The following is a 20254-nucleotide window of genomic DNA, read 5'->3' on the forward strand; positions in this document are numbered from 1 at the left end:
GTTGCTTTTATTTCCTTCTGAAATTTTAGCTAACTAGTAAAATCAGTACAGAGGTTTGATGAAGGACATGGTGATAAAAGGCAATTTAAAACCCAGACGAAGATTAATGTCTCCTGTCCCTAGTCTCAGATCTAATCGGCACACAACCAACCACCATGAGAAGGTAGAGGCCCAGTTCCCTGAAGGAAATCTACTTAAGGAAATAACCTTAGAAAGCCTCAACACACAACCACAATTCCCAAATCTTCTAGCCTGGCATGTATTCCCAAAATGCAGTTCTAGACTGGTGGCACGGACAGCAGTGGCTTTTATAGAAGAACCACACCCTCTCCTGGCCTCCCGAACAGGAAAGCAGGTCCACATTCATCGGAAGGCATCAGGGTGGGCAGATGGATGTGTCCAGAAGCTCTGGGTAAAACATCCTCCAAGCCCAGCCCGTAGCAATCGAAATCAACATGCCTTGGTCTCCTACTAAAACCAAATATCTGAGGGAATACAATCTAGAGGTAACAAGTCTCACTGTATTCTCAAAACTTTGGATCCTATTTACGGCAGCGTAAGCCGAAATTGCGCACTTGGGCTAAACTGCCCAATACCCTCATGGGCAAGGTGTCCCTCCTTAAAATACTGGCACAATTACTGTACCGCTTTTCTGAATATCCCAATTAGGCCTGGTACCGCGCTGTTCGATGAGCTGAGGACGAAGATAAACAAATTCCTGTGGCATTCCGGAGCAGTGAGACTAAAATGGGCCACACTCACAAGACCATCAAACCAGGGTGGCCTGGCGGGCCCAGACTTTGAGAAATACAGGATGGCAGCCAAGGCCCAATACGCAGTTCACTGGTTTGCTGTTGGTCCTCCACATCCACATGTAAAAACTAAACGCCATGCTACTGAATACCGTGATCTTTGCTGCTTGGTACTACCCCCACTGTGGAAAGACCCTGGGGCGCTCAGCCCAGCAGCCATTATAGCGTTGGCGTGGGATGAAGTAAGGAGACAGATCAGTAATCCTCACCCATATCACAGATCTACCACTATGGAACCTTTGCCCAGGGTTAAGCAGTACTGCAGTGGACCCATGGGCAGCTGACGGCTATTCCACTCTAGGCAACATGTTCGAAATGGGCTCCTTCGTTGCGTGGGCCGATCTACCTCAACGCACAGGTGTGCAGTCCTCAAGTATGCAGGGCTCCGCCACGCAGTCAAGAAGACATGGAGGGAATTCCCCTCATCATCCTCGGACAAACCACTTTTAGAACTAATAGCGGGAAGTGTAGTACCTACTGGGGTGGTATCCAGACTATACAGGCTGCTTCATGACCAAATTAACAAACCGCTTTCTAAGCTCTGCGAGACATGGGGAAGGGAGATGGGTACCGACATCTCTGAGGAAGGCTGGGAGGATATGTGCATGCGAACCCGGGAAGGTTCTCTGAATGCTAGGTTACGCTGATCCAATTTCAAGGTGCTATGTAGATTTCACTACACCCCAACTAGACTACACATGTCCAATGACCACTCCCCCCACTGCCCCAGGTGCCACATGGACGACACAGGCTATGTTCACATGATTTGGGACTGCCCCAGAATCACAGGGTATTGGGTGGGGGTTTGTACTGCTGCATCTGCTATGCTTGACTGCACAATTGAACCGAATCCTAAAAACTGCCCGTTTCATGAGTTTTTGACACTACGGGGTACCGGTCGTAAACTGGCTAGTGTTTACATGATCCTTGCTGTGCGCTGCATATTACTGCCGTGGCTTAGGCCAGCTAGTACCACCATGGTACAGTGGCTCCGCTATGTCACCTGGGAATCAGAGACTGAGGAACGCTGGATCTCCCTGCAACCAACTTGCTGCAAGCCCCCAGACATCTAACCCCCTTTCCGAGCTTACCTGCAAACAATCACCACTGACAGACCGAGAGCCATTGATCCCCCTTGAACTCTAAATACTGCACGTGTTAGTTATGCATTTGTTACCTAATGATAAGCACCACACAGCCGCATGTACCGTAAAATAACTGGGAATGAGATCACTTCTGAATTTATGTTACCTTGTATAATGCTACCGGTATGTTAGTTATGCATTTGTTACCTAATGATAAGCGCCAGACAGCCGCAATGTACCGTAAAATAACTGGGAATGAGATCACTTCTGAATTTATGTTACCTTGTATAATGCTACCGGTATGATTGCCTGTTCTGCCTTGTCAAGCACTTAAGTAAAAAAGAAAAAAAGAAAAAAAAGAAGAAATCAACATGCTACGCAACGAAGTCTGAGAACTAGCACAATGACTGGAATCGGCAGAAGCACAAAGGTTCTATTAGACCATCAGAACATCCGCCGCCCCTTCCACCCCCCTCATCCTTCCCCTCCCCCTCTGACCCCCAAGTTCCCTGCAAAAAAAACACTGGAGCAGAACTACTGAAACTTTGTTGATACATTGGAAACTAGGATGTCCACTTGACAAGCCCTCCAAAGAGCAGCAGAACTCCTATAGAAACTACCTGGCAAAGCTCCCAATCATGGAAGGCCAACATCGGTCTGCTTATTGCATTCTTTAGGACCTTTGTCCGCGCGAGATGGGCAGACATTGGACATTCTCAAGAATAGTTCTGTTGCTTCTCTGCATAGAGGCGATGACCCGCACAACACCCCATTTGTTGGGGTATTGTATGGCCACTGTGTGCAGCGCTGCCTTGCTCAGAGGGTACGAATGAAGTCAGCAGCACCATCATCACCTGCAGCTCCAGCAAATTTGTGTGCACTATTGCTTCTGTCAAGGACCATCATCCACTCACAAAGGTCCAGCAGGTGGGTATGCAGTGAATTAAACGAATAGAAATTAACAAACAACATTAATGTCTAAACATTTATAAATAATAAAATACTGCATTTATTGAAATATATATATGGGTTGGGGTGGGATTATAAATGAAGGGAAAAGGGTGGCTCAGGGGCCGAAATAAAACAAAATAAAAAAAAACAATTCGGTATTTTTTCATTTTAAATGTTTAGACATTAATGTTATACGTTATATTCAATTCGTTAAAATCACCAGCAGGGGAACACACTGGTATCCCCACTTCACTTGGCCCAGAAGAGAGTCTGAACTGACTAAATCTACAGTCCCTTTGACCAGTATTTACTTCATGCCTTTACTTTGTCTCCATCGTCACATTGTGAAGGTGGCAATGGGTGTGGGTAAGGTTAGCTTATGGTTTGGGTCCGGAACTGGTGGGAGTTACAATGATGGGGTAGGGAAAATATGAAGAAAAAAAAGCTAAAGAGCACACACACCCCCGCCCCCCTTTAACGACAAAGTGAATGCTAGGAGAAGTTAAAGACAGGAGAAGTAAAGGTATGTAGAAGTAAAGGTATGGAGAAGTAAAGGTGTCAAAGTGAATGTATGGAGAGGTGAATGCAGGCGAATAAAAGACATACACCCAGAACCCCAGCCCTTCAGAGACACGCCTGTGACCAGAGCAAGTTGGGGCCTGGGTTGCCGAAGCAACACCTCTCACACAAAGTTGATTTGAAGTGGCCACCACACAAGATTGAGATTTATTGTGCGAGACCTGCAAAAGGTTTTGCATATTGTCCTACAACAGAGACCACTGACAACTGAGCAGCCACAACGAAGTCATGTGCAACCAGGCTTTTAGCACACCAGGATGCAAGGGGCCATGAGGTCGAGAAGACAGGTAATGGGACTAGCCTCTGGTAACAGAAAACATGCACCATCTGAAGGATGTTCACCACCCGATCCTCAGGAGGGAAAACCCTGCCCAGCAGTGTGTACAAAAAACCTCCAACGAATTAGAAAGACCGGGATGGCGAGACATTGGACTTCTTGCAAGTTTTGGAAAAGCCCTAACTGTGCAAACGACTGCATGTGGTGCACATGTGTTTCAACACCAGGTGCAGGGAGTGGGCTAAAATGAGCCAATCGTTCAGGTAGGCAAAGACATGTACTCCTGTGCCCTCCCCATCGAAAAAAGTCACAAAAGGAACCAGCAGTTTGGCGAAGACCTTGGGTAACAAGGTAAGACCAGCACCAGGACTTTAAACTGGTAGTTTACATTGTGACTACAGCAAAACAAAAAGTGATGGATGGAAGGTTTAGAATTAATCTTAACCTCTGGCATTGCTCTGGGCAACCCTCTAGACCATTGTTCTTCGCCTGCCAAGCCATAACAAAAGTAAATGTAATCCTTGCATCCAATGGGAGCCAATGAAGGGATTTCAAGGCTGGAGAGATACGATCCCAGGGCTTGAGGACAAGGACAAGTCTCACAGTCCTGTTCTGGATTAGTTGTAAAGGGCGGAGAGTGGCGACAGGTAGATTTAGAAAGAGGCGGTTACAGTAATCCAGTCTGGAGAGAACCAGAGCTTGGGAGACAGTGAGCCTTTGAGGGAAGGAGAGAAAATAATGTTGGAATTACTAATGGCACATGCACATAGACAGCACACTAGGGTTTACTGCACAAATTGACCAGGTAAAAAAAGAAATTAAAGAGATGTCAAATGCAGAAGAAAACAAAACAAAAAAAATATGAAAAGAAATGCATGAAATCCTTATGGAATATCAGGATGAAAGTTAAGTTAAGGAAATTCAGGAAATATTTTAGGGACAACAAAGATTACAGACAAAATAGAGTTTATACTTTTCAAACTAAATATGGTGACATAGGTTCCAAGTCAAGGACTAGTTCAAACAATACCGCCCCAGCCACAAACCTGGTAAGTTCATACCCAGACTCAGAGGGGGACAACACAGAGAAGCCAGAGCCAGCTCTAATATTACACACCCAGTTTCCAATAGTGGCAGGGTCTTTTTAGAGCAAATTCGCCGTTTCAAAAAGGGCAACCAACGAAGCTCCAAAATGAAACAAGTCAGCTTTCAAAACCCACTTACATCAAATATCACAATGCCAAATGCCACACCAGGGGCAGGAGAGGGAGTGGGGGGAAGAGAGCAGAAGCTCGGACAAGGAAGTCAGTCGCTCCGGAATCCTCACAAGATCGAATGCCAAGAAACACATAGCAAAATGAACAAGCTTAATTTAGTTGTGAATCTCTCTGATAGAGCACTGACAGTGAAATTAGAGTTCTTAACAAAGGACTATCGTTTGCATCTAGTGCCAAGACTGATTTTTTGAATTTTCAAATAGATGTGTTTAAATTTGTCCAGAAACTCAAATACATTTTTTTCTGGGACTCAAGTTCAAACTTATGTTCCCAAAATTACACTCACCCCCTTAAGCTCATACACAATGACAGATATTGACAACACAGAACTTCTAATGTCATTTGATCAAGACACTAGCACAGACAAAGAAGGCATTTGCAGGGAAATAGCGTCAAAGCCAGACATTTAGATTTGGTTGAACTGAAACTCAGGTCCAAATTTATTCCTCAACTGGGGACAGAGAATGTTATTGAAACTTTCCACAAAGCTTTGACTAATGATAGTCACATTTATCTGGATAAATTGCATGACAAAAAGAGAAGGAATAGGTTGAATCTTGATGAATTCAAGGCAGTAGATGACCTAGCAAGAGATTGCACGATCATAATTAAAGAGGCGGACAAAGGTGGAAATGTTGCGATACTCAACACCAAAGACTATATTAACATGGGCATTGTTAGGGAGAATTCACAGAAATGTGCTAATTCCCTTCTACCTTAGAGACCACCAGCTCTTTTGCTGGACTTTAGGACTTTTTCATTTCTAACCTGGAGAGAACGGGACCTTTTTCCCCACTCATGTATTTTTTCTGTGATTTGGACTCAATGTTTCTTTTGTCTCTGGAGTCTGACAAACTCCATTAGGCATCATCTTTTGTGACACACAGCACCTTCAGTGCCGTGGCACAGGGAAGTCTCTTAGATTTTCCAAAGGTTTAAATATCTTCTCTTGGTGAAACTATTGTTTCCAACATAAGTTAAGTGAAATCCACTTTACTAACATTTTGTAGCTTTCTAGACTCAGCATACACTATCTTACCATAAGGTGCTGGAGGAGTTACTTAGTATCCCCTTTGTCTAATTTCTCATGTAACATTTTCATGTTTCCCTTTCTACAATTAACCCACCCTGCGAGTGAGGCGTCCGTTACTACTGTTATCTTTGGCCATGGTTGCCAAAAAGATTCTCCTCTGAGGATATGATGTCTGCAAGCCCACCATTGTAGATCCTGTGCTACTTTGGCTGTAACCTGCAACAGATCTGACATTTCCCCTGAGAATCGGGACCATTGAGTTCTGAGAGCCCAGTGAAGGGATCTCATTCTCAATCTGGCTTCTGGCATTAGAAAAATGCAGGATGCCATGAGGCCGAGCAACCTGAGCAAAATCAAAGGCCGGAAGATACTGGGCATTTTGGAATTTTGCCACCATCTGCAGAATGTGGTGAGCTCTCTCTTCCGGAGGCGAGGCTTTGCCCGAACAAGTATCCAGAATTGCTCCGATAAACTGGAGTTTCTGTGCTGGTATCATGTTTGACTTTTTTAAATTCAGAGAAAACTCCAGTCTGTGAAGGAAGTGACAAGTCCTGGACAGATGATCCCTGGCTTGTTCTGGAGCGCACGGCCTGATCATCCAATCGTCCAGATAGAGGTAAACATGAATCCCACCCCCTCTACTGAGACTCACTACCACTACCTCCATTAACTTGGTGAAAACTCTCGGGCGGAGGTCAACCCGAATGGCAGAACTCGAAACTGATAGTGAGAATTGCCAATCGCGAACCTCAGGTACTATCTGTGCTTGAGATGGATTGGCACATGAAAGTAAGCATCCTGAAAGTCCAATGATGCCAACCAATCCTGGAGTTGGAGAGCCTGAAGGATCTGAGAAAGTGTGACCCTCTTGAACTTGTCCTTCCTTAGGAACTTGTTCAAGTTTCTCAAGTCCAAGATGGGTCTCAGTCCACGGTCTTTCTTTGGAATGAGGAAATATGGGGCATACCAACCTTTGTTCCTCTCCGCTACAGGTACATGTTCTATTGCACCTTTCTGTAGCAGGGTTAAGACTTCCTGCAACAGGAGCGGATCCGGATGTTTGACAGAGTTGTATCCAGGAGGGCGATTCTGAGGTTTCTTTAGAAAAGGAAGGCAGTAACCTTGGGATACTGTTTCCAGTGCCCAAGCATCTGAAGTAATGCCCAGCCATTCTTCGAGATGCTGTGAGTCCTGCCTCCCACCGGGGTCTTGTGGGACAAAACCTCAGAGTGGTTTTGCGGCAGCGGCTGAAGGGACAGATGCCGTTGCTGGGGCAGGTCTAGCACCTTTTCCTCGCCCCCGAGGAAACTTTCTTTGACCTCGCTGACTGGCTTGTCCTCTTCCTCGTCCAATTGAGGAATAATAATGAAAAGGACGACCCCCTCCAGGAAGATGAGCCTGTGTAGGGGCGTTGCTGAGGTTGTCTTATAGCGGCACTGAGAGATTTAGCCGCCACTTTGGAGGTCTACAGCTTCTCCAAACTTTCATCCGCCTTGCTGCCAAACAACCTCTAGCCGTCAAAAGGCATATTAAGAAGTCTGGATTGCACATCCGGCGCAATACCAGACTTTCTTAGCCACGCAAATCTATGTAGCACCGTGCTAGTTGCCATGAACCTACTGATACTGTCAGCTGTGTCCAAACCTGATTGAAGGCATTCTCCCAAAGCCTCCTTTCCATCCCTTATTATGGCCAGAAAGCCATCACGTTCTTCACCTTCTGGGATGTGTTCAGCTGCCGCTGACATGCAGTCCCACAGGGTATATGTGAACCTTGCCAGAGTACAGGTTACATTAGACTTCAAAGCCATACACCCCGATGTAGAAATCTTCCTAGGCCATGCATCCACCTTTTTATCGTCCCTATCTGGAGGGATTGTGGGGTATGCAGCATTCCTTGTGGAAGTGGCTGCTTGTACTACCAGACTTTCTGGAGATGGGTGATCGCTCAGGTATTCTGGATCAGAACTGCAGGGTCTATATTTTGATACAAACTTTTTATTAACTGCCGGAATGGCTTCAGGGTGTTCCCACGCAGAATTAACCCTTCTTTGCAAGGCAATGTGAAATGGAAGAATGAGGTCTTGTTCAGATGCTCCTGGTAGAATATCAGTCATATCATCATCCTGATAGACTGGTAAATTTCTACCCCATCCCATAAATTCAGTAACTCTATTCATAGGTTTTCTGTAGCCCGCATCAGCATGCTCTGATGGGTCTGGTTTTATCAAATCTGTACGCTGGAGAGGGGTGCAGACCACTTGCTGTTTGCAGGCATTCTTGTAAATCCTGAATTTTTGATTGAGGATCAATTAATTCCTCTGGAACAGGTCTTGTGCCAAATTTAACACCAGCAGAGGTGATTTCTTCATCTGCTGATTCTCCCTCGTAGATAGATGACATGGTCCTAAAAGAAATCATGGTCGACTCTCAGGTTGAAAAACCTTTTCGGGTAATGTAGGTTTTTCCCTTGTTAAAGGCTTGGGTGTCGACGAAAGCGTCAATGCCGTTACAACAACCTTCAATGTTGTCGAGGGAACCTTCGATGACCTCGAGGTAATCGTCGAGGGAATTGTGGAAACCTTCAACACTGTCAAAGGAGTCTTCAAAGTTGTCGATCGTGTACTAGACACAACCTCTTTCGAATGAGTTGTCGATGCCTTGTACTCGACAGCCTTCGAAGTCTTCGATGGCGTATGATGTTTTGACGCCATTTTGTTTCCCTTTACCTCAGATTTATGCATCTGGAGGTCTTTTTCATGAGGTGATCGGGGAGTACCTGGATGACATCCTCGACAACTTTGTCGGATTTTCTTGTTTTGGACCTTCCTCTGTCACGTTTTTTGTGATTAGGGGCATGGTCTTCTTTAGACTTTTATGAGGGGGTCTGAGCCGCGTTCTCAAAAATCTTTAACATGGAAACTCAAAAGGCTTCCCAATTAATTGGGGCGTCATGCTTCGAAGGGCATGCTATCACCTCCTCTGAAGACGTCGAGGAAGAAGAGAGAGATCGATGTATCTTTTTTGTCTTATTGGATGACAAAGACGACGACTTTTCGGATCTACTCCTCGATCTGTATTTTTATGATTTTTTTCGGAGACTCAGCCGAGTCTTTCCCCTTCGAAGTAGACTTCGACGAACCCTCCCCCATCGCCAGTTTACCTCTGCGTTCTTATAAGGCCTTATGAGTCATCGACTAGCACGAACCACAGTCTTCAATTCGGTGGTCGGAACCGAGGCACCAGAGACAATTCTTGTGTGGATCAGTCAAAGGCATTTTCTTTCCACATTTTAGACATTTACTATAACCCGTCTTCGGTGTGAAAGGGTTCGATGAAGACGACATTGTTTTTTCTTTCGCGAAAGACTGAAGCGCCATTTGTAACGATCCGAAGCGAAGGTAACGGAAAAACGGAACTGAAGCCAATGGGCGCGCTCGAGGTTCTTATACAGTAGATGACATCGTTGCTCGACGGATGCCGCCGAAGGACATAGACGCCGCAACCTTGAGCGGAGCGCCCTCTGGTGCAGAGAAGAAAAAAAAAATCTGAAGCAGCAAGCTGAAGGTAAGGATATATCTAAGATGAGGAATACGTGGGAGGACACAATCCATTTGAAAGGTCCTTCTTGAGATTTACTTTGAGCGCCAAACCAGGTTTGGTCCCTTTGCTCTTTTTGTCTTTGGCCGGATTCACCAGTGAAGCCTGCCTCTGGCTCCAGTATGTCTGCCAGGGGCAGGAAGTGAGGGAGGTGCCCGAAACACTCTGTGCTTAGTTCCCTTGGTTACAGGAATGCACCCAAAGGATGATTGGCAGGCTGGCTGTCCTTGTAGGACAGCCACCCTGCTGTGTGATTGACAGCTAGGCTAGAATGAATGGGAGAAACCTCAATAAAAGGCAAGGCTTTTTCGAGACGTACTTAATAACCAACCCAGGCGACAAAAAGTTGGTGTCCACACTGTATAGCTTTATATGCACACCAGAAGAGGAAATCAAATGGACTTATATGAGAAGATGGGAAGTCACACTAGGGGAAGAAATTACCAGACAGCAATGAGAGGAACTGTGGGCAGGCGTCCCCAGACTCACCAGGGCTGTACAAACCAGGGAAATGTGGCTGAAAATTATCACCCAATGGCAATACACCCCAGAGAGGCTTGGATCGATGTATCCGGATGCGTCAAACCAATGTTGGAGGGGGTGCCAGGCTGAGGGAACCTGGAGGCACATCTGGTGGGAATGCCAGGGAGTGAAGAGCTTCTGGAAGGAAGTGCAAATGGAAATGACAAAAATATTTCCCGAAGCGGGCCAAATGGGGGAAGGAGTGTGGATGTGCGGATTCAAAGACCCCAATGCCAAGAAACTTCGCAAAGCACAATGGAGGAGCTTCATGGGCCTGGTTATAGCGGCATGGGCAACGATAGCCCAAAATTGGAAAAAACGAGACCCACCACTGACGTACACTTGGCTGCAAAAGGTGTGGTCCCAAATGACCATGGAAAAGATCACGAATCAGCTCCAGGCCCAACATAACTCCTTCACGAGGGAATGGGGAACAGTGTTGGAATACCTGAAATCAGACTACATGGATCAATGGTGTCCACACAACATAAAAATTTCGGACATTTATAGCATGTAAAGTTCCCGAAAGTGAACTCTCTCAGGATCTGATCTCTTCCGGGGGGGATCAGGGGGGGGTGAGATGGGGGGTGGGCGGAATGTTTGGAAGTACACATGTGATGATGTATATTGCTAAGTAAAAAAACAATAAAAACATGTTTAAAAAAAAAAAGGCAAGGCTTTTGGCTTGAAGGCAGAGTCGACCACTGGACGAAGGAATCCGAAGAAGAACTTGGAAGAGATGCCTGCTGCAACTCCTGGACCGTTGGTTTGCCCAGTGAAGCCCTGCTGCTGTGCTGAAGCTCCGCATTCGTTTCGACTAGAGAAGTACTGCAAGGACGACTTCTCTCTTTGGGTCCGTGGGACCAATCAACCCCAAAGTGAACTCGCTGGACATCCGCTCGACTCCAGATTAAGTGCGTCACTTAAGTTGGACCCGAGCACCAGGAAGATCCTCCAGACTTCCCTGAAGTAGGACTGACCAAGCCGCAGCCATCTCAGAGTGCTGGACCCCAGATGCGAGGAAAGTGGTATCCGAGAACCGCAGCGTTGCCATTTGCTGTAGACGCGAGCAGCTTAAATCGCAAAGTGCAGCTGAATTGAAGTTTGACCATTGCTGCCGCCGACCTTCCCATTGTGTTGCAGCAGTCCCCAGAAGTCCTCCCTCTTGTCCCCACGACTGAGGCCCAGGAACAGCAGGATCCGCAGAGCCACACAGGAACAGAAGCTAGCTGGAACCATTTCTTCTAAACAAAGGTACTGTAACCCTAAGAGGACTTCCCTCTTATTGTGTAGCCTTACTTGCTCTCAGTTGAGACTTGTCTTAGTTGCCATTGCAGAGTTGCTTGCAGTTTTGCCCCTCACAAGCTGCTCAGCTTGTGGCCCTTTGGACATGGACTCACCTTTTGGGGCACCGATTTGTAGGCTATGATACTTATTTCACATCGTAATGGGCCACACGACGCGTAATTAACCTTGATCTTTTTAATACATGCGCAATACTAATTGAGAGCGAATAATATTTTTTTTTGCACATTGACAGAATATGGATGAATACCTTAGAGGAAGATTAATTCTGTGGACCAGTAATGGCTTTATTACATTTTCTGCTTTATTTCTATTAACCCCTTTCACCCATTTGACACCCAAGACAGCACTGGCACAGTCCACCCAAGACTGATACCTGTGTGTCCCTATATTGTAATATAACCACCATATACAAGTACTGAGGCACATTTATCTAATATCAATTTATTAACTGACAATCTTACATGCATAATGTCAACTTGAACCATCTGGTCATTAACCCTACAATATGAATCAGGAATCAAAGCACTATTGTTCATTATGCACAAGTAACATCCTTTTGTGACATCGCTATGACGGTTTACTTGTGATGTCACACGTTAGAATACACGTGACGTAATCACGCAAAAACGTCTCATTACGCAACGCAACTGCTGTTGCATACCGCAGCATGGAACTAATATTAGAGGCATACAATAAGCCTGGCATTCCAACAAGCAGGGATCAAACCCCATGACCACTCGAACGCCATTCATTGGATCGCCATTCAGGCGAGTCATTCATTAATGATATGGACCCAATCAGTTATGACAATAGAGACGCTCCTATTCACACTTTTTAAGATTGCCAAGTCATTTAACTTTTTGCCGTTTACAAATCCAGCATGACCGGCGAGTCTTGCCTTTGAGACCTTGGAGAACTTAGTGTATAGTTAACTTCCTAAACAACTTAGCATTCGATTTACACTGCTACATTATTATTCAAATCACTTATTGGATCCACGTGTAGACATTGGGGCTCAAATAATTATTCATTTTAAGAAATCGTGGCACTTGCACCAATAATTTCTTGCATCCAACAGACGGGGCTTGCACACCCATACTGATCGGTACAAAGCATACACAGACAATCTGTTATGCCAATTAGATTTATTGGCAGAGCATTCCAAGCCAAGGTGAGAGCCACTGTGCCACTTTCAAACCTTTTCATTATTTTACAAGCAGAGTGAACCACATGCTTAGTGAGAATCTTTTTCGTGTTCTTTCTTGTATATATTCTTTCTAGATGCGTTACACACATTGATGAGACTTTATAAGAGTCTACTAATTCTACCAGGTTATTTTCACACTTCGCGCAACGTCAGCCACTTACGGTACGTTTTATTTTACACTGTTAATATGACCCAGTAAAATAGGGTTTCTTTCTTTGGAATCAATGGAATAACCACATTATACATCATTTTCTTAATAGGCAAATAGTGTTACTCTATAGAAGAAGTGGTAAGCATACATCATTTACTATTGGTGAATGACACCGTGGTGGAAGTCAACCAAGGAGACTGTCTCGCCATAGCATGTTTTGTATAGAGGTTTCCCTCGCGTTGCCAAAAATCAACCGATCTGGGCAAACTTGTTGCTCCTACTTAATAGTATTCTTTCATAAGCACTTAGCTATCAGAGTTAATACATATCGCATGATAAATACTGACCTTTGTCTAATCACCATACTGTTAATAAATACTCAATACAGAATTAGTTTATAATCAACATGTATTTTTTAATGCCCTTTATGAGACACGTGTTTCGGCAACTTCTTTGCCTTTTTCAATCAGGACCAATGGCTGTGTCTTTGCTGACAAGTTATACTTTTCTATTGGTTGCACAGATAACAGGTTAAATCCCACCTTCAAAGTCTCTGCCGATTCTCCAAACGTCGACTCAGACTTTTAACCTAATTAAAGGGAATTAAAGACCAACCCAGTGTCTAACAGATGGGTAAGGTACAGCACAATGTGTGTGGATGAGCAATCGATGGGATTGATGCCCTTGGAATTACACCAAATGACAAAATGTTTCCATTTGCTGGCATAGAAATAACGTGTATTAGGTTTTCTAGTTCCCCGAGTATGTCCATGCACCTCTGAGGGAGCTGTACGTGTCCAAACTATATGACTTCAGGAGCCAGGCTGCTAAATTCAGAGTTTGGGGGCATGGGTGTAAGGTCTCCCCACTGTCCTGAGACAACATGTTGTATAGGCAGGGTAGTTTTACTGATGGGTTGAGGGATAGAGGGACATTTCCATCAGATGAGCGAACCAGGGTTGGCGGGCCCACATGAGGGCCACCAGTATCATGGTAACTTCCTGGTGCATCTTGTACCCTATCTTGTTGAGAAGGGGAGTGGGGGGTGGGGGGTGGGGCGGCCGGGAGCGTAGACATATTTCCCTGACCATGTTATCCAGAGAACGTTCCCCTTGAAGTGGTTCTGGGGGTACCTGGAGGCGTAGTCTTAGCATTGGGCGTTCTCCTGAGTTGCGAACAGGTCGATCTCTGGGAAGCCCCATTCTGCGAAGACGTTGGAGACAATGTCTTTGTGCAGACGCCATTCGTATTCTTCGGGCAGAGGAAAAATCTGCTGAGCATGTCTGCCAGAAGATTGAGTTCCCCTGGAACATGTTGGGACAACAGAAACATCTTGTGTTTGAGAGACCATATCCAAATGTTTCGGGACAGCTTGGATAGCCCTGGAGAGCAAGTGCCCCCCTGTTTGTTCAGGTAATACATGCCTGTAGTGCTGTCTGTTAGAATCAGCACGGTCTTCCCTTCTAGTTGCATCTGAAAGGCCTTTAATGCCTTGAACACCGCTAATAGCTCCAGTAAATTTATATGGTTGGACGCTACCCGAAGGTCCACATTCCATGTGCTGTCAGCTGAAGCAGGTGAGCCCCCCCACCCCGTGAGAGATGCATCTGTTGGGAGAGTGGCTTCCACTGCAGGGGTGGTGAAGGTTTTCCCCTTCAAGAGGTTTTCTCTTGACCACTGTTAGGGAGAATTCTCTGTTTAAGCTGAATTTCCTAACCTAGTGAGTCCCCCAGCAGCTTTGCTGGATTTCTGGAGTTTGTTTTTTTCTCCTGCCAAGAGTGTGTCTCTTTTCCTCACACTCTTGGACATGATTTGAGGGGTTCCTTTGACTGTTAATGTGTTTTATGGGCTATGGGGTCTTTTACCCCATAGGGTCTCATGTGTTTTTACTATGTGTGTTACACAGCACCCTCCGTGCAGTGACACAGGGGTGTCATAGTGACACCCCACCATAGACTCCGTACCCTGGGACTGACTACTGTCTCCCAGGGAATGTAAAGTCACCATTGGCTTTACTAGTCCCAAATTATGAACAGAAACCAGTACAAACGATCATATTGCGTACGTACTGGTCGGGGCAATTCGATTGCCCCGGGTCTGTTATTCGAGGGGGCACGTCTCCGTCCCCCTTGATCGAGTTTTGGCTGGTGGCAGTGGATACTACTTTTTATATTCGACCGCGAATATATCTCTATGGGATTTTTCCATTGTTCGAGGCTACCAACTTTAATTATTTAATTCCTATAGCCTCGAACATACCGCTGGGTTATTTATTCAATATTAATTCACCAGTTGGTATTTTTTGCCAGAACTCGATTCTAAAATGGCGTTTGTGTTCTCTTCTGTGACTCCAACCCAAGTCGAGCCCTTTGTTCCACTTTTTGGCGGGCTTCTCCACAGAAGCCTCCAAAAGTGGTGCCACTCTGTCTGGGTACCACAGGGGGTTTAGGCACCCTGGACTGAGTTGCCTTGGCAACTCAAGTCGCACTCTTGTGTGATTGGCCCAAGTGGTGAGCCGGCCGGCTCACCACTTGGCATGTTTGATTGACAGCTAGACTGAATTAATGGGGGTTTCTTGCATAAAAGTAGAGCTTTTGGGACTGGAACTTCAGAAGTCGCCACAGGACCTAAGAATCCGAAGAGGGAGAAGCTGAAACGACCTGCAAAGACGACACCACCGGTGGAGCCCTGCTGAACCGTCGCACCACTTCCCTACGACAAAGGAGATCTTCTTGCCGGAGAGTCTCTTCCCCTTGAGCTGGTGGTGACAACCAGTTCGCTTTCCTTTTTCGCCTACCAGGACGTCTAGTGGTCGAATTGCCTGTGCGAAGCACCCCGGCAACCAGATAGCCACTTACCACTGAACCGCGAAAGAAAGGACCACTCCTTTTAATCGAGAAACTCCACGGCTGGTTTCTTCCCTGGCAGCACAACGACCTCCTGCTTTCCTCCCCGCCAAGCTCTTCTCTTCTGCCGGACGAAGCACCGACTCGCAACCGCTGCCAGGAACAACTGCCCCCGCTGGAGTGTTCACACCATTTCAAGGTACTGTGTCCGCCTGGCCTCCCTTTCTATAGATTGCTACAAGGTGACAGTAAATCCTTAACCTTCTAGACTGGGCTGGCCTCTTGACCACCTAACTGGTCCCTTTCTTTTGGTCTAACTTCTTTCTGAACCGCTGAGACTTTTGTGCACTTTTCAACCGTGTGACCTTGGACACATTTCGTTCTGATCCTCTTAAAGTGGATCCGGCCTTCTGAACTCTAACTTCACGGTTTTACTTTGCCTTCCTCTCTTGTTGTGTTCTTGTGAAAGTGTTGGGATCTGTTTTAATTTATGCTCTGCCTTTCTCTCCCTTTGAAACCGAATTATTAGAGTGCCATCTGCATTAAGCGCTCACCGCTGTCTGAAAATAAGTGGGGTTTTACTTAAGACTTGTCTAAATATTCTTGTAAGGGAGTGCATATACTTTAGTGACTGTGTTTTTGAACGTGCTTGAGATTAGTGCCAGTGTGTTTTCTTAGATGTGTTTTTAAATAAATAATTATATATCTTCTACACCAAAGCTCTGGTCAGTGTTTGCTTGTTCTACTGTGTTTACCAGCCCTAGTGGGTATGCTCTGTATACGGCCTAACTCTTCTTGAGAGAAGTCTGACTGCTCAGCCACAGCTACCAGGTAAATTTGGGTGGTGCAGACTGCTACCAATTGGGTTTACTGCTAACTCCTGTAGTCCTAAACTTTTTGCAGTGGTCCCTAAGGGAACTGCACAGGTTTCTGCCTAACAACCACCACTGCAGAGAGAACGAGGGCTGGCGAGACAACTACCAGATCTTCCCATTGTCCGCTGGCCTGACACTACTGGCTATTGAGCCACTCTTGCATGGGACGCATGCGTAGCCGCGAGTGGGGAACCAAGTATATGCACAACGCCATAATTCCTAGCAAACGCATGGCTTTGCGCACCGTCACCTCCCGACTGGCTACATTTTGAGGGATCTGAAAAAGCATGTTCTGAACCCTCTCGTTGGAGGGGAAGATGAGGCCGTCTTTCATCCATGCTAGAGCTCCCAGAAATTGTTTTATTTGGCAGGGGACTAGACTGGATTTCTTCTCGTTGATACAGAACCCCAGACTGAACAGAAGGTCTACAGTCTTTTGTGTATTCAAAAACAAGTGTCGTACGAGTCCCCTGTTATGAGCCAGTCTTCAAGGTAAGGGTAAACCGGGACGGATAACCTGCGCAGGTGTGCTGCCGCTACTGCCATGACCTTCGTAAACAGCCTTGGCGTTGAGGCGATGCCGAAGGGGAGTACCTTGAATTGGTAATGCCTGTCCTCTATCATGAACCTTAGATATTTCCTGTGCGCTAGCAACATTGAAATATGAAAGTATGCATCTTTCATGTTCAATGTTGCCATGTAGTCCCCCTGTTTTAACAGTGGGATCACCTCCTGTAGCATTACCATGCAAAACCTCTGAGGTCTTATGAACTTGTTTGCTGGGTGCAGATCTAAAACAGGGTGCATGTGAGGTCCTTTTTGGGCACAAGGAAGTACACTGAATAAATACCCTTGTTTACCTGAAGAATAGGGACAGCTTCTATGGTGTCCTTTCACAGCAGCGCTTCCACCTCTTGATTCCAGATGGTCTGGTGAAAGACGCCGTGAGCGTGGTGGTCTGAATTGTGGAGGTCGGGAGAATTCCACGAAGTACCCGTGGACGACCGTCTTTATGACCCACTGGTCTGGAGTTAGCCCCTCACATGCCGTGAGGAAAGATGTTAAGCAACCCCCCCCCCCCCCCCCCCCGAGTGGGAGGGGACTTGGATCTGATGATAATTTCTGACCGGAGGCTACGGCTCCTCTAGGATTGGGGCCTCTACCTCTGGCTTTGCCACGTCGCTGACCCTTTGGAGGGTAGTATGCGGGGCTTCCTGATGTTTGTCCGGCATTGAAGTTTCCCGTGCCGTAGTTCTGACTTGCACGGGACTGCCCTCGAAAGGACTGCTGAGAATTATTTCCTCTCTGGTGTTTCTTTTAGTGATTTGCGGTAGAGACTTCAGAGTCTCATGCTCCTTCTTGGCCTTTTCTAGGGCCTCATCAACCACCTTTCCGTACTTTCTTCAAATCGGTTTATTGATGAGTGAGGCTTGTGTTTCAGGTTTAAACCCTGAGGTAAGCAGCCAAGCGTGCCTTTTGAGTAAAGTTCCTTGGGCCAGAGACCTGCCTGCTGTTTCAGCCGTGTCCAGAGTGTTTATAACGTTCTGGTTCACTTGCCTGCCTTCGGCCACAATATTGAGAAGCTTGGACCTGGTGGGCTCTGGGACCTCTTGGAGACCTTCTTGTACTAGGTTCCATTGAGCGTCAGCATAACTCGCCAATAGCGTAGCGTTATTCGCTATGCGCGTAGTATATGCGACAGCCGAGGTAACCCGTTTACCTAGGGCATAAAGCCTTTTTGAGTCTCTATCTGGAGGTGCCTCCCCTGTAGTAAGGGGATCTCCTGCACGTTTCCAGGTGGTAGTCACTACCAGAGAATCTGGGGTGGCGTGCTCTTTAATGTATTGAGGGTCCAAAGGAGCTCGCCGAAATAACTTCAACTCTCGGATTCACTACCCGGGTTTGAGCTGGTGACACTAGGGAAGGAGCCAATCTTCTCTTAATAGAATTAAGGAGGGGAATGGTCTGGCTAGTGGGAGGTTTCTCCTTAAGGATATCCTCTACAAAGTCCTGCTCAGGCACTGCCTCTTGCGTAGAGATTCGAAAATGTTCACATGCCTTCTTTAACATGGCATTGAAGGTCATTTGGTCGTCTAGAGGCGAGGCCTGGCGAGCCGGGGTGGACAGGGAGCAATCCAGGCACAATGCATCAGTGTCCTGATCTTATGTGGAAGCGTCCATGGGTCCGTCACCACTTGCTGGGTTTCTTCCCAATTATCCATGACATCCACGCCTGGTCCTCATCATAATTTTGTAGGAAGGAAGGTTCTTCATCCTCACTGTAGATGTCCCTATAGGTATCCATCTGGATGATGTCTTCATGATGGACGGGGACAGAAGGCTGATCTTCATCCAAATATGAAGCAGATTGAAGGGTAGGCTCACTCCGAGATCTTTTCGGTGAAGTATGGTCAGAAAAATGTTCAATTCTTTCAAGACAGTCCATACACCGCTTAAATTTCTCTCTAGTATATTTAGAGGACCCAGAAGGGCCTTCGGGTGGAAAAGCGTTGTCTTCCGCCCTTTGGCGTCGAAAATTCGCTCTTAGGGTGTTGGAAAGAGGCTCTTCCACTGTCCTCATAGGTCTCGTGAGAATCGGGGCACCCTGACGTATCTAAAGATTTGTCCGCGGCCTCCCCCATGTTTTTCGGCGGAACGGGAATAAGTCCAACCGTCGAAATAATTTGCCCGATGCTCTGTTCGATTACCGCCGAATCGGCGTGAGTTAGTGGGCCCGAAGGTTTATCGGCAGCCTTGCCGCCTTTCGCGCTGAGGGCCTAGCGGTTGGTTTTTCGCCTTGAGGCCTAGTCGTGATGTTTGTGCCTACCGCGGCCTTCGGAATCGTCGTAGCATCGGATTTCCGTGCTTTGACGTGTAAACCCGATTTAGGGATAGCGCCCTCGTTTGTTTTGGAATTCCCAGTCGCAAGACACTGTTGCGGAGAAGGCTTTGGATCTGAACGATCCGAGGAATCCGCCGCAATTTTCGACGCCCCTGCTGGAGCTTTTACCTTTTTGGACATATCCGTCGAAATAGGTGTAGGGGTTGTGTGCTTAATGTAATGCGCTTGTACGCCCCTGTCGCCGGGTGTTATCCCTGAAGTGAGACCAGAGTCCGGCCTTAAAGGGTCGGGACGGGCATGGCAGACCTAGAAGTGTTCGCCTCGAAGTCTATCACATCCGCAACGAATGTTTGGTCATCGGAGGTGCCCCAGTCAATTTCGGCGGGTGTGGCGGTGGGGTAAGGGGATTCCACCCGCGACATATCATACGCAGCCCACTGCTTTACACAGCGCTCCTTAAGGGTCTTAGGCCGAAGGAGTTTGCAAGCCGCACACCGCTTTTCATCGTGATCTAAGGGGAGACAGGAGTTGCAGGTCCTGTGTTCGTCCTTCCAAGGGTATCTAGTCCTACACTTAGGACAGAACCTAAAAGGAGTCATTTCCATAGCCAAAGGGGAAGATGACCAGACCTATAGGGTAAAGAGGGACAAAGAGGAAAGACATACCGGAAATATGGCCACCCCGGCACCACTCTCCCTACTGTACAGGCCAGCAAGAAGGCCCGGCCATGTGGATGCTTCAGCTGCCGGATCGTAGCCACTGAACACCACCGTTGTAGACAAGTCCCCCGTAGTCTTCATCGAAGCTATGCTTTGCGTCGAAATGACTTAAGGGGGAAATAACCGACAAGTCGGTTAGGATATTAAACAATGTCTCTTACGCATGAGCTC

General features: G+C 46.6%; 1 protein-coding gene across 2 annotated transcripts in view; it reads right to left on the reverse strand.

The window, feature by feature from the left end:
* The window catches only part of MARCHF7 (membrane associated ring-CH-type finger 7), a 966353-nt gene that overhangs the window by 506828 nt on the left and 439271 nt on the right, over nt 1–20254 (reverse strand). The window lies entirely within an intron of this gene.

The sequence above is a fragment of the Ambystoma mexicanum genome, chromosome 9 (assembly GCF_040938575.1).
Source record: "Ambystoma mexicanum isolate Mex_15411 chromosome 9, UKY_AmexF1_1, whole genome shotgun sequence".
Lineage (NCBI taxonomy): Eukaryota > Metazoa > Chordata > Amphibia > Caudata > Ambystomatidae > Ambystoma > Ambystoma mexicanum.